This window comes from Arachis ipaensis, chromosome B07, assembly GCF_000816755.2.
Source record: "Arachis ipaensis cultivar K30076 chromosome B07, Araip1.1, whole genome shotgun sequence".
NCBI lineage: Eukaryota > Viridiplantae > Streptophyta > Magnoliopsida > Fabales > Fabaceae > Arachis > Arachis ipaensis.
In genome coordinates, this window is record NC_029791.2 from 114561450 (window position 1) to 114575064 (window position 13615).

The 13615-nt window shown below is 37.4% G+C and overlaps 1 long non-coding RNA gene and 1 pseudogene across 1 annotated transcript; one reads left to right on the plus strand and one right to left on the minus strand.

Moving 5' to 3' along the window:
• Positions 259-12828, minus strand: LOC110264362. The gene is made up of 2 exons (XR_002350442.1): positions 12769-12828; positions 259-395 (listed from the first exon to the last, which is right to left on the minus strand). It is a non-coding gene; the product is annotated as an uncharacterized LOC110264362 (long non-coding RNA).
• LOC107608246 overlaps positions 260-13615 on the plus strand; it is a 30136-nt pseudogene continuing 16780 nt past the window's right edge.

Sequence of the window (13615 nt, forward strand, 5' to 3'; positions counted from 1 at the left end):
ATAGCGAGAACAAATTTTGGAGAACAAAGTTTCTGAACACTGCCGACCCTTCCGAGAAGGCTCGACTCAGCGACTCCGTCGCTTCACGGTGTCATCGCTCTCTCCTACCTCCCTGATCGCCCCGCGAGGCTCTCCAATGTAAGCATTCTCTCGCTCTTCTGTTTTCGGTTGCCACTGTCATGTGTTTGATGAAATGCCTCACTCATATTACGGGATAATATTTTTTCTTTCCTTTGATTATTGTTGGCAGGTGAAGTTGGTGGCGCCGAGGCTGATGCCGAAGCTCGGCAAAAAGCCGGCAGCTTGCAGAGCAGGATAGCCATTGTGCCTAGTCTTGCTCGCCTTGGCCATTGACCTCTCTTGGGTATTCTTCTCTAACTTCTTCTATTGTCTTTCTATTGTCTTACCTTTTGTTTTGTTGATTTTTAGTAAATCGATAGTTTTTCCATATCTAGTGGTCTAAACCTACTCCTACATACGAGTACCAGTTTTTTAAAAGTGTATCAAAGCGTCTTCGATTAGACAAGTTTTGACAATAAAAATAAAATAAATTTGTAAAATATTAAATGAAATTTAAAAATAAAAGTTTTCAAAAAGTAAAGACATGATAAATGAAAAGGCTTGTACCAAAATCAAAAGGGAATAGTAAAAGCGCCTTCAATTAAATCAAAGAACTTTAAAGTAAGTAATAGAATGTTAAAAGATAAATTAAACAGGGAAAATAAAGAATGTAAATAACATAAGATTAAATGAAATATGAAGTTTACAAACATAATTAAAATTAAAAGAAAGAAGAAGGTGGAAGGAACCATATAAAAAAAGGAAACTCGATCGCAAACTCAGGGATTTGCTGGGATGTGAGAGTGCTAGAGTGTTTTTCTGAGTAAAAGTTTCAACCCTTATTCCCTAACACTTCATAGTATTTATAGATTATCTTACATAACGGTTAATTTGACTACAATTAATTACAATTAAATGAAGAATTATAAATTTGAAATACAATCACTCTTGATAACCGTTCCTACTGCGTGATTGTAGATATTTTCAATATTTTCCTCGTGTGATTTAAGCCACAAACTTTCCTGCTTCCACAATTATTCGATCAACTTTTCGAAAGCTTTATTCGATTTTCTCGAATCGAATCTCTTACTCGATTTAGCTTACTCGATCGAAATCCAACTTGATGCTAATTACTTCCAATGTTGTACCCACATGCGTGTAACCTTCGAGAAACTACACTTAACTTTTTAATCCAACTCATTCGTATCGAGAACATTTTTCGATCAACAAATTGTCCCATTGAATTAATGTGATTGTTTTCGACAATATTATCGAAAAAATAAAGCACTTAATCCAAAAATAAATTAGCAATAATTATCATTAAAACCTCCATTACTACTGTTTAACTCGACACGTCTCCCGAGGCTTACGCTCTCTCTCTCACCACTTCATCTTCCCCACGAAGTTACTTTTATTCACATTTCCTCTACAGTAACGACTACAGTGACACTTTAAATCCATCATTCTTACCTTCGTTCAAACTTCCTGAACCCCATCATTCTCTGAGTTTTCTCTATACCCTAAGATTTCTTCACAAAATCTTCAGTCTTTATTCTTGCTGAAAATGCCTGGTTCTTCTTCTCAAACTACCACCCAAGATAAGGGAAAAGGACACGAAATAATACCGCCATTCCCACCAGCTCTTCGCATTCTCAACCAAGTCAATGACGAAGTCATCGACGATCCTCATTTATCATCCAAAGACACCAGAATCCTAATCCCTTTCACCATTGGAGCCGAGACACACTGTTTTCTTGGACCAATTGAATCTCAAGAAAGGGCAAACAAAAAACTCTCTTTCTTCCCAAGTGCCAAAGAGGAAGATTTGTTGATAAACCAATCTTTCAATATTTCTCATTTTATCAACCAAAAAACTTTCAGGAATAATCCGAAGATTAGTCCTAGTGGCTACGATTTCACAGCCTGGTATCGACGTCTTGAGCCCACTAAAAATGATGATTGGAGATCTTCAGGAATTCATGAACTACTAAGCCTCTCCCACTTCTCACTTATCACACACCCTTGGATGATTGGGGCTGCGACCTGTTTCTGGAATAGGACAACTAACAACTTCCACCTTCCATATGGAATGATTGGAATGTCCCTTCTGGATGTGGCTGCTATTACAGGGCTTCCGATCAATTCCCCAGACTGTACTCCTGACATGCAGTCAAAGCGTCAATACAATGTGGTCCTGACAAACTCTTACAGTGACTTCATTGCCCACAACATGGGTGCAGAAGGTACAAAAATCACTGATAATGAACATGTTGCCTTCTTATTTTACTGGTTGAATGCTATCTTATTCTGCTCTCAAAGTATCCAAATGTCGAAAATTTACCTTCCTTTAGCCATTCTTCTTCACGAAGGAAAAGCCCTCAATTTGGCCAAGCTTATTCTAGGACACATTTTTTAAGAGCTTGGTCAATTTGTTTGTGACCTCCGAGATAATAAAATCATGAGTGCAGGAGGCCCTCTATGGCTTCTCCAACTATGGCTTAACGCCATTTTCGAAAATTTTATGACAAACAATACATTGATGGTTTTCGATTGTCTGAATACAAACCAAATTTTCCAGACACTGAATCAGATGAAGATAGATTTTGGGCTGTTTTCTCCCTTCTCTATTCTTGCAAAGATTTCGACAATAACCAACTCAATTTCACTCCCTTCTTGCGTCACAACCGTGGTCCTGCTTGGTTGGACCGTTTACTCTTCCGTGACACCAATGAAGCAAATGAACTTGCAAATCGAAGTTGGAAAAACATGCTGGCTCTACAAGTAATACCAATAGGATTACCTTTACACAAAAAGGAAAAATTCAAAATCACCATGTGTGCTCCGAACATGACAGCCAGACAGTTTGGATTTTCTCAAGCCATCCCAACACCACAACCTCGAAATGATGAGCCTTTCTTCCACTTTGCTTTAACCACTCAAGAGGATTTTGATTCTTGCCTCTTAAAGAATCAACAGCGTAGGGACCGTTTCAATTACGTGGTGTACAATCGCAGCTTCTATATCACCAAATCCTGTTTTGAGTGGTGGGCTGCTTATTACTCCAGGTACACTCGTTTCTTTGAAGAAATCCAACAAACTGCGATTCGAACTACCCCTGTTGCTGAGGGTTCTTCGAAAAGAACTCAAAAAAGAAAAGCCGAGGCTGCTCGACCACCACCATCTAAAAGTAAAAGAACTCCTACCAGAACTTCTCGAAAGGTGATTTTATAATTCCCATCTTTAACTTAAGATGTACTTTAACTTATATTTTTTAACCATACTTAATTTTGGATTTCTTATTAGCTGATATTGCCATCATCAATTGAGAGTTCTGAAGAAAGTGAACCGGTCAACAAGGACACTCCTACTATCTCCTCTCAATCGGAAGATGTAGCCGACTCTGACTCTAGCTCCCAATTAAGACAAAGGTCCAGAATCTCCCAGGTAACACAACCATCACTACACACTTAATTTAAAATAAAGTTTAAACTCAAAACTGATGTGTACCTTTTGTACTAGTTTGTCCATGTTAGCCACTCGATTCCAACTGCTGAAGCACTTGGCCAATCAATTTTGCCACAACAACATGGTCAAGAACAATCCACATCACATGACTCCATTCAATTCACAGGACCCACTCAACCAATTCCGGCTGCTTTTCCACCTGCTTTTCATTCAACACAGGTGATTGATTCCACAACAAATCCCCTGCAGCATTTTCTAGAAGAAAGCCATAGACTTGAGTCATCCTCACCAAATCATCAAGTTGCCTTTACTGAAGAAAATCAAGCGATTCCAGATTCTGATTCTGCTTCTAAAGCCGCTGACACTACCAACTCAGATTCCTCTCGATCCAAAGTTTTTGAAATCCCTCCAGAATTGCAACCTGATCCTTCACTCCAGGCTAATCTCCAGACTCCTCTAGGGCCAAGACTGGATACATCGAATGCTCTTACAACTCCAACCAGTGCTACCTTGGATGATTTGATTTCTGTTTTGAATAAAGTTATTCAAGAAAACAAAGTACCAGTGCCTGCACCAGCAATCTCTAGGCCTACTATATCAAGGTCTTCAGTCGAATTAGATCCTAATACTCGGGAGCAACTTCGATCGCTTATCAAGCTCTTGGATCATCCACCTACCACATGGGTCAATGATCCAATTCTCAACAAACTCCTGGAAGATTGTTTGAATTCTTCTTTTGAATTCCCAACCAACACACCATATTCTGCTTCCATCCAAGAATTCAGACAACTACTCAATGATAGCGTTGCATCTCAGTTTCAATTTCAAGAAACTGAAAATGAAGAAGCCACAGCCAAATCAAAAATAGAAAGTTGTCTTGCAACTGCTCAACCAATCCAATCCTCACGTGAGGAGTTTGATGTAAGAATCTCCCTCATGCCATTTCAGTTCAGGCTTTCCATGATCAAGAGGAAGCGAGAATCGAAGCAGAATTGGCTCAACTTCAAAAACAACTTGCCACCATATGCCAAAATCGAGCCACCTTAGCCAAACCTCTGGCTGCAGCCCAACAGGAGCAACATCTTCTTATCCAGAAACTTGTCTCGATTGACATTGAACAGGGAGAATATGAAAAACAACTCGAGAAAATTCAGGCTGACAAGTTCAAGCAAATTGAAATGCTTACAATTCTGGAAAACAAAAGGACAAAGCTGCGCTCTGATTTGGCAAAACTATTGGCATCTTGAACTTTTTTTTTTAACTTTTGTAATGACTATTTCCTTCTCTGAACTTGTGCCTGTTGAATTTCTATATTTGCCAACAATAGAAATGTTTCAGATATTTTCCATTAATCGAATTAACTACTTTTTCTGACTCAATGTCTTTAATCTTATAGGCATTTTCAGAAAATACCCTTATCACTTGAAAGGGACCTTCCCAGTTATGGGATCATTTACCAAGAAATTTTGATTTCTTTTCCATTAGTAAAATAACTTTCAAAACTAACTCACCTATCTTGAAAGATTTCTCCTTAATTCGACGATTATAACTTCGAGCAATACTTTCTTTTTGTCGAATTACGTTATCAAGTGCTAGAATTTGCTCTGAATCTAACTCATTTAATTCATCAAACATGGTATTCCAATAGTCATCGACTGGAAACTCACTCTGTTTCGATACTCTTAGGGTATTCAAATTAATTTTCAATGGTAGTACTGCATCATGACCATAGACCAACTTATAAGGTGAAGTTCCTGTCGAACCTCTTGGTGAATTCCGATAAGCCCATAACACTTGACTTAAGGTCTCATGTCATGTTCGAGGCCTATTCCCGATATGCTTTTTAATCAAGCCAATTAATATTTTATTTGCTGTCTCCACTTGCCCATTAGCCTGTGCATAATAAGGAGTTGAAGTAACCATACTAATGTTTCTTGAAACCACAAAATTTTTGATTCGCTGACCAATAAATATAGTTCTCTGGTCAGTACTTAGCGCCTGAGGAATTCCAAATCGATGAATGATATTTTTCTCGACAAAATCAATTATCTCTATTTGACCAACTTCTATCAAAGGAACTGCTTCAACCCATTTCGTGAAATAATCAATGGCTACTAAAATAAATTTATGCTACTTCGATGAAGGGGGGTGAATTAATCCAATTAAATCTAAAGCCCAACCTCTAAATGGCCATGTCTTTATTATCGAATGTAATTCAGCCGCTGAAATCTGTTGTATCGAACCACGTTTTTGACATTCTTGACATGCCTTTGCATAATCAATATAATCTTTTATCATAGATGGCCAAAATACATGGTTATGATATAACACCCATCTCATTTTCTTTCCTGCCTGATGAGCACCACATATTCCATTATGAACTTCCCCCAAAGCAATATTTTGATCTTCTCGACTCAAGCATCTCAACAAACTTCCATCAATCCCTTTTTTGTATAACTCATCGGCCAATAAAACGAAGTTCATTGCTTTTAACTTTAGTTTTCTATCAACTGTAATATTGGAATCTTTCAAATATCGAGCAATAGGTTTTCTCCAATCGGAATCATCCCATTCGCTCATGCATAGCACCTCTCTCTCATTTGCTGGTACCAAAATTTGATGGATACTAGATAATTTCTTAATAGTTTCTGGACCAATCCGATACTTCGAAGCAATTTGGGCTAACTCATTAGCAATCTCATTATGAACTCGAGGGATATGCACTTAAGAAACTTTTCGAAAAGACGTCAATAACTCCCAAGCAGTTACTAAGTATTTTTGTAACGTCTCATTATTACACTTAAACTCCTTCGACAACTGCTTTAAAACTAACTGTGAATCCCCCAAAATTTGAACTTCTAAAGCTCCTTTGTCGATTAAAATTTCTAGACCCAGAATCAAAGCCTCATATTCTGCTACATTATTGGAACAATGATACTTTAATTCGAACAAGAATTCTGATGGAATACCCTCTGGTGAGATAATAAGGATTCCAACCCCCGCGCCATCTTTATGTTTGGATCCATCGAAATACAATTTCAAATAATTAACTTCTACATCGACTATATTTGTCCCCTGGTCATTCAGATCTTTCGAATTGTCTACAAGAAAATCTGCAATGACCTGTCCTTTCACAGCCTTAGCCGGGACATATTGTAAATCAAATTCCATTAATGTCAGCATCCATTTTCCCAAATGTCCTCTTAACATAGGGAAACTTAGCATATATTTAATAAGATCGATTTGTGCTATTACTTTCACCGATTTAGCCACCATATAACATTTTAACTTCATACAAGCATGATATAGTGACAAGCATACTTTTTCAATCGGAGAATACCTTGTCTCGATATCAGTTAGAACTCGACTAAGGTAATAAACCGCTTGTTCATGCCCAATTTCATCATCCTGGGCTAACATACACCCTATAGTGTTTTCAGATGCTGCAATATATAATTTTAAAGGTTCAAATGGACGCACATTTGCCATAATTGGAGCTTTTGATAAATATGACTTAATCGAATCAAACACCGATTGATGTTCTGTGGTCCATTCGAATTTCGAACCATTCCTTAATTTCACCAGAGGCGCAAATACCCTAGTTCGATCCGAAAGATTCGAGATGAATCTTCGAAGGTAATTTACTTTTTCCAAAAACGACTGTACTTCTTTTTTCGATTTGGGTGCAGACAATGCTAGTATCGCATCTGCTTTATTTTTATCAATAGCTATTCCCTTTTTATGAACAACAAAACCTAGGAAGTTTTCAGCTGATACTCCGAAAGCACATTTCAAAGGATTCATTTTTAATCCTTTCTTTCTCATAGTAAGGAATGCTTTTCTTAAATGGTCTATATGCTGACTCACAGAAATCGATTTTACCATTACATCATCGATATATACTTCTATAAACTTTTCAATAAACTCATAAAAAATAGCATTCATGGCACGTTGATATGTTGCCCCAGCATTTTTCAAACTGAAAGGCATAACCACCCACTCATACGTACCTAATGCCCCAGGACAACGGAAAGCAGTTTTAGCCACATCATCTTCCACAATAAAAATTTGGTTATATCCAGAATAACCATCCATGAAACTAAGAATTTCATTCCCCGCTGCAAAATCGATTAACATATTTGCAATTGGCATGAAATATTCATCCTTTGGAGTAGCATTATTTAAATCGCGAAAATCGATACATACCCTCAATTTTTCATTTTTCTTCATCACTAGAACAATATTCGACACCCACTCCACATAACGAGCAGTTCGAATAAATTTTGCTTTGATCAAGCATTCTATTTCTTCTTTAATTTTCACATTGATTTCAGGAGCAAAACGTCTTGGGGTTTGCTTCACAGGCCGAGCATTGGGTTTCAATGCTAATTGATGTTCTACTAATGAATGATCGAGACCAAGTATTTCATGATAGTCCCATGCGAAACAATCCTTAAACTCATGCAACAAATCGAAAAGCTTAGTTCGAAAAGGATCAACAAGATCTTTACAAATATATGTAATTCGAACATCATCATGAGTCCCCAAATTAATTTCTTCTAAAGGATCCTGAGATTCGAACCCCTTATAATGATAATCTTCGATTGAATATTTTTCAAACCCCAAAGGCTCCAAATCATAAATACAATCGAAAGTAAAATCAATGGAATTATTAGAGATCGAAGAAACTTGATCTTTGATTAATTCATCACTACATTTATTTTCCACACAATAAGCCTCTACTATTAAATCGGCAGTCCGACTCACATCATTAATATCATTACAAGTAATAGAAAAATCATAACTACAACTAGCTTAGTAGATTTACTAATCCTATCTGATTCAACTTTATCAGAAGAATCATCTTTATTTTCTAAAACTTGGAAATTATTTAAATAATTATGCAAAGTTACCAGGTAATTGGAAACTTCCTCAACCTGGTCCATAGTTCAACCTTCGAGGTCTTTAAGAAAGACAATTCCAACCTGTTGGCTCGTAGCCCAAATCTGGATAGCGCAACTTCACCGAAAGTCCTTCAGAAGTCAAATAACACCCTTCAAAATTGTAAGGATTCAGAGATCGATCAACATTAAAAGGCTTCAATTTACGATTATATATCCTAAAATCGACGTGCATTTTCTCGACGTATAGACTCGAATCTGCTTTGATAATTTCAGATTTGCCTTCTTTAGTACACAGAAGCACGCTCTGATGCACTGTAGATGGTACAACACCTACTCCATGGATCCAATCTCTCCCAAGTAAGGCGTTATAACTAGCCTTCGATGGCACCACCATAAATACAGAGTGTCTCTCCGAAGACCCCACCTTTATAGTCAAGGTAACCAACCCTCTCGTTGGTGTAGAATTCCCACTAAAATCAGTCACAATAATATTTGTAGGGACCAACTCGTCAACATGTTTCCCTACTTTTCCCAACATCCTTTCAGGTAGGAGGCTAATCGCTGCCCCACCATCAATCAGCACCTTGTTTATTTTGAACCCATTCATAACAGCAACAATATGAAGGGGACGCAGATGAGACATTTGTCTCTCAGTAGGCCGAGGAAAGAAACCCGGCTCATCTTCTATGCGAATGAAAGAGAAAGCCTCTTCATCTTCTTGATCATAATCCTCATCCGGATTACTTTCGCATTCTCCAAGGTACTCAGTGGGAATTATCGAAATCGTCCCTACCATGTCATCATCTCCTTCATCAAAGTATTCCTCATCGACATCAACATCTTTATGTTTATCGATCCCAGAGGACTAAGCAACTGCCTTCCCTTTTTCCATCTTTGCTGGTGATGGAATTTCCTTGGGATAAGTCTCTCCATCAGAAGGGAAAACAATCCGGGAATGCACAGAGGGAGTTTCCCCTTGCTTGCTTTCTTCCCTGTCTCAATTTGAAGTTTCTTATTTTGATTGAAACTTCTTCTTCCACCTCTTCCTCGTAGGTATCCTCTGGCTCGCCCTTGATAGGAAGCATATTGATTTCGAGACGGTGCTCGATGCCCCCATTGAGGATTGCGTCGATACAGGTGATCACGCCTCTGGAACTCTTGACAGTTCCTAATCCACTGAACACCTATAGCCTGAGATCGGCTCAAAGGTGTAGTCACATCATGTTGAGGGATTTTTGAACCAGAACCCTCTACACGTCGAATTGGCTGCCTCTGACGTGCTTGCTCCTCCTTGTGAGCCAATTCTTTCTTCATCCTCTCTTTTTCGAAGATTGTTGCTGCTTCAACATCAAAAACAGCATTGCATCACAGACATAGTGATACATCCCGGTCTTTGATCTTTTGCTGCACCAAGAAATCCAGCAAGTCATCCCCTGTCCTTGGGTATACAAACCTTACCTGTGATTCAAAATCATCAAGAGCCACATCAAAATCATAAGACATACCAACCATATTCACCCCTAAGTAGGGCTCGACACAATTGGCATCGACTTCGAAAGGATCTACATCAACCTTCATCTCTTTCTTGACATCATCAAATTTCAAACGACCTTCCATGATTGCTTCTTGAATCAAGTCCCTGAAACGGACACAACTGTTAGTCGAATGACTTGTTGCTTGATGAAATTTACAGTAAGGCTTTCCTTTTAAATCTTTTACAGAAAGCAAAGTTCTACCCTCAGGCAAAACTAATTGTTTATCTTTAAGCAACACATCAAAATCTGATCAGATTTCGAGATATCAAAACTATATTTCTTTTCACTTTTAAGTTTTGAATCATTCGACTTTTCACTACCAGGAAGTTTTTTCAGTAAAGAGAAAACATCTGGAGGACCTTTCTTAAGTTCAGCCAAATCGACTTCCGCTTCGAAATCGAATTCCTCCTCTGAGGATTCCATGGTTACATAGGCAACCTTTTCTTTTCGAGTAAACGGTTTACTCTTCGACCTCTATTCAATTCTATGTTTTTCTTTCTCCTTTTTCATAAGCTCAGTCTGCCGAAGCTTTTCAGCCAGATGAGCCAAATCAGGAACATGCACATTAAGCAATTTCTTGCGCATATAGAATCCCAACCCCATAGTTGCTATTTTCACTATCTCACTTTCAGGTAACGTCACATAGCATCTACTTCTAGCATTTTTAAAACGTATTAAATAATCATCGATGATTTCATCATCTTCACATTTCAAAGCTACTAGATCAGTAACTGCTACGTTCATTTCTCCTCGACAAAAATGAGCGTGAAAAACAGTTTCCAACTGATTCCATGTTGTAATCGAATTTGGTCTAAGATTCGAAAATCAGGTAAATGCATTCTTCGTCAATGACGAAGGAAAAATTTCATTTTCAAGTTTTCATCATTAGCTAGGTTCCCAATCTCGACCAAATAACGAGCAACATGTTCAGTTGTCAATTCTCCAATTTCTCCAGCAAATTTTGATGTTATTTTCGGATTTTTCACCCCTATTGGCACTTCATCCATTTGAACTACTTGGGAAAAAGTAGACACAAAATGTGGTTGATTCATAAAACCAACATTCAGGTCAACCCGATTTAAAACCTCCTCTACAATTCGAGTGACCTGATAACGATCACCACGCAATCCATGTACAACATCATCAGCATTTTCACCTCGACGAACCACGCGAGGATTTTCTCGATTTGGAATATGATTTTCATTTTGAAAAATATTTTCCATCTCCTCGTTATTTCCTCGAGCGTTATGCCTCTCACCTTCATCATAATCGACGATTCGAGCAATCCTCTCGACTTGTCTAGCAAGACGCTCAAATCTCGATTCATGATCTGCCATCATGGGATTCAGAATTGTAGTCATTTGCTGAGTCAATAAATTAACCAAGTCATGATGACTTTCCTCCACTTGTTGTCGATATACTGCCATTGAATTCGCAGCATTCGAAGTGGAGCCCACATGATACTCACGAGAATATTCAGAGTGTTGTTGTGGGTTTTGCATATTATTCACTCCATTTGCATTCCCAAAGCAGATAGGCAGCATAAATCCACCCACCGGTGGGGTATAACCAGCAAGAAGACCATAAGGGGGCCATCCAGCAGTTAATGGAGGTTGATTCGGTGGCACAGGGCCACGTGGACGAGTATTGCGTCCAACATTTCCAGTTTGAATAGTCATAACGACTATGCTTTCAGTCTCAATTGCACCTTCCGAACGTGAAGATACGTCGGCTTGTGGCATAGAAACCGGTATGCTATCATTGGTGGATGAACCACCATTCACATTCGATAACTCATCAGCCATGTGAATGATTTTCCCAATTCATAATCGTATACACTAACAATTACGGGAAAAAGACTTATTTGACACACTTCGATTTAAAACTGTCCCACTGGGTGTGCCAATTTGTTTTGTCGATTTTTAGCAAATCGATGGTGGTTCGATATCTAGTGGTCTGGGAGCGAAACCTACTCCTCTGTGCGAGTACCAGTTTTCTAGAAGTGCATCAAAGCGTCTTCGATTAGACAAGTTTTGACAATAAAAATAAAATAAATTTGTAAAATGTTAAATGAAATTTAGAAATCAAAGTTTTCAAAAAGTAAAGACATGGTAAATGAAAAGACTTGTACCAAAATCAAAAGGAAACAGTAAAAGCGCCTTCAATTAAATCAAAGAATTTTAAAGTAAGTAATAGAATGCTGAAAGATAAATTAACATTAAAAATAAGGAATGTAAATAACACTTAGTGAATAAGATTAAATGAAATATGAAGTTTACAAACAGAATTGAAATTAAAAGAAAGAAGAAGGTGGAAGGAACCCTATAGAAAAAGAAAACTCGATCGCAAACTCAGAGATTCGCTGGGATGTGAGAGTGCTAGAGTGTTTTTCTGAGTAAAAGTTCCAACCCTTATTCCCTAACACTTCACAGTATTTATAGACTATCTTACATAACGGTTAATTTGACTATAATTAATTACAATTAAATGAAGAATTACAAATTTAAAATACAATCACTACTCTTGATAACTGTCCCCACTGCGTGATTGTAGATATTTCCAATATTTTTCTCATGTGATAAAAACCACGAACTTTTCCGCTTTCACAATTATTCGATCAGCTTTTCGAAAGCTTTATTCGATTTTCTCGAATCGAATCTCTTACTCGATTTAGTTTACTTGATCGAAATCCAACTCGACACTAATTACTTCCAATGTTGTACCCATATGCGTGTAACCTTCGAAAAACTACACTTAACTTTTTAATACAACTCATTCGTATCGAAAACATTTTTTCGATTAACACCTTTCTTTGAGTTTAGAGTTTAATCTTGTTAAACTTTAATGTGGCAGGAAGACATTTGCTTTGAGTTTGCACGCAGCTGCGAAGATATATATAAAATTATTTTTTGCAGGATATAATAGCTCGATTTGGCAAACAAGAAGCGATGCCTAGAGAATTCTTCACAGATTTTGTGAAGGTCGCACAAGATGAAGGGCGACACTTCATCCTTCTTTCTGCGAGGCCTGAGGAGCTAGGTTCTTATTAAGGAGCATTGCCAGCTCATGATGGCCTTTGGGATTCTGCTACTGCTACTTCCAAGGATTTACTATCACGATTAGCCGTTGAACATTGTGTCCATGAGGTGTGTCTCACATTGAGCTATGGTTTTTTACGGATATGTTTTATATTTGATGCTTGGATTTGTCATTCTAGAAACCAAGATTGAGTCAATAGGATGCTTATGAATAATTTTATTGGCAGGGGAGTGATGGAGGAATCATCAGATTTATTTTATTTTATTTTTCTAAGTTTAGCAGCTCTGAATATATTTTTTTTAATTAAATTGTTGTTTCAAATAGTTTGTCAATGCTTGTAGTGAGAGGTAGGTTTGTGTTGACTAGACCAAATCAAAATCAGATTCTTAATTCATTTTATGAATCTTTTATGTAAATAGAATTAATTATAAATCTTTTCTTTTTTTGGTTTAGCTTAATTTTAGAGATTTTATGATTAGAAATCTTTTCTTTATTTTAGGCTAGTATTTTTTCCTTTTTTCCTATTTTATAGTTATTTCTATTTCTGTAATTCCTCTATAAAGAGGCTGATTCTTTGTACATTTAATAATACAATATATTCAAACACTTCAA